This window comes from Eschscholzia californica, unplaced genomic scaffold, assembly GCF_041429995.1.
Source record: "Eschscholzia californica isolate CP2 unplaced genomic scaffold, dmEscCali1.0.p SCAF_104, whole genome shotgun sequence".
Lineage (NCBI taxonomy): Eukaryota > Viridiplantae > Streptophyta > Magnoliopsida > Ranunculales > Papaveraceae > Eschscholzia > Eschscholzia californica.
In genome coordinates, this window is record NW_028238204.1 from 5,001 (window position 1) to 7,500 (window position 2,500).

Here is a 2,500-nt window from a genome sequence, read left to right on the forward strand (position 1 = left end):
AAGGGCCAAGGCACCTGCCAGCCCAAGGGCTGTGCACGGCCTGGGGAGGGAGCTCACCCCTCCCCTATATAGTGCAAAGTTATTGTTTTCCCTATTTTCACAAGGAAACATCAAATTTTTAACCAAGCATACTCGGCCTTTGCTCCTTCGTTACTCGTCCAAATCCAACAAACTTGCATTCGTTGGAAAGGTCTTTTCACAAGGATTCTTTTGATATATAATAATAGCGATTCCGATAAATATTTATTTTTTTATGAATTTTTAAGTGAATAAACAATTAAAAATTCAAAAAAAATAGAAAAAAAATATTTTTTTCCCGATTCTTTCTCCAATATTCCTGATAAATACCCACACACCCACATATGGAGAATGGTCGAAAATGCTCGAGTGGATATCGAGATGTCCGACGAAGCACCACTTGGAAGGGCCGAGGCACGGGACGCCCGAGCTGTTGCTCGGGCCGGCACGGGACGCGCATGGGACATCCCGGGACGGCATGGGACGCCCTCGCTACAGCTCGAGACGGCCAGGTACGCCCGAGACTTGGCTCGGGACGGCCTGGGACGCCCTCGCCATAGCTCGGGACGGCCTGGGACGCCCGAGACTAGGCTCGGGACGGCCTCGGCACAGCACGGGACGGCCTGGGACGCCCTTGCCACAGCTCGGGACGGCATGGGACGCCCGAGACTTTGCTCGGGACGGCCTGGGACGCCCTTGCCACAGCTCGGGACGGCCTGGGACGGCCTCGGCACAGCTCGGGACGGCCTGGGACGCCCGAGACTTTGCTCGGGACGGCCTGGGACGTCCGAGACTTTGCTCGGGACGGCCTGGGACGCCCGAGACTTGGCTCGGGACGGCCTGGGACGCCCTCGCTCCAGCTCGGGACGCCCTGGGACGGCCTCGACACAGCTCGGGACGGCCTGGGACGTCCGAGACTTTGCTCGGGCCGGCCTGGGACGCCCGAGACTTGGCTCGGGACGGCCTGGGACGCGCTCGGCACAGCTCGGCACAGGCCGGGACGCCCGAGCCGAGCTTCGGGTCGCACGAAATCTCTTCGTATTCCGACATATTAGAAGCTTCCCATCATGTAGTAGGCCGAGCTTTGCCCTTTGGATGCCCTATGGTGCTTGGCGAGCACTAGGGAACGTGCCAGCACAAGTGCTGTGCACGCTCTGGGGAAGGAGCTCAACCCTCCCCCTTATAGTGCAAAGTTATTGTTTTTCCTATTTTCACAAGGAAACATCAATTTTTTAACCAAGCATACTGGGCCTTTACTCCTTCGTTACTCGTCGGAATCCAGCAAACTTATACTCGTTGGAAAGGTCTTTTCGCAAGGATTTTTTTGATATATTATAATAGCGATTCCGATAAATATTTATTTTTCTATGAATTTTTAAGTGAATAAACACCGGAAAATTCATAAAAAATAGAAAAAAAAATATTTTCTTCCGTTTCTTTTCTCCAATAATTCATAAATAATACCTCAATAGTATTAATGAAGAGAGAGTCGAAATGGCCCGGGTGGATTTCGAAATGTCCCACGACCCCATAGAATGCACGGGCCAGCCGAGCCAAAAGAATGGGACGCGCACGGGACAGCATTGGTCAGGCTCGGGACGGCACGGGACAGCACGGGACGCGCATGGGACGGCACGGGACGCGAATGGGACGGCCTTGCTAAGGCTCGGGACGGCATGGGACAGCACGGGACGCGAATGGGACGGCCTTGCTAAGGCTCGGGACGGCATGGGACAGCTCGGGACGCGCATGGGACGGCCTTGGTGAGGCTCGGGACGGCCTTGGTCAGGCTCGGGACGGCATGTCACGGCCCTGGTGAGGCTCGGACGGCACGGGACGCGCATGGGACGGCACGGGACGGCCTGGGACGGCCTTTGTGAGGCTCGGACGGCACGGGACGCGCATGGGACGGCCTTGGCGAGGCTCGGGACGGCATGGGACAGCACGGGACGGCCTCGGCACAGCTCGGACGGCACGGGACGCGCATGGGACGGCCTTGGCGAGGCTCGGGACGGCATGGGACAGCACGGGACGGCACGGGACGGCCTCGGCACAGCTCGGACGGCACGGGACGGCCTTGGCGAGGCTCGGGACGGCATGGGACAGCACGGGACGGCACGGGACGGCCTCGGCACAGCTCGGACGGCACGGGACGGCCTTGGCGAGGCTCGGGACGGCATGGGACAGCACGGGACGGCACGGGACGGCCTCGGCACAGCTCGGACGGCACGGGACGGCCTTGGCGAGGCTCGGGACGGCATGGGACAGCACGGGACGGCCTCGGCACAGCTCGGGACGGCACGAGACGCGCATGGGACGGCCTTGGTGAGGCTCGGACGGCACGGGACGCGCATGGGACGGCCTTGGTGAGGCTCGGACGGCACGGGACGCGCATGGGACATCATGGGACGCACATGGGACACCTTATGGGGATCATCAAGGGACGTTGCACGGGACATTCTTTCCCACGAAGGGCATTTAC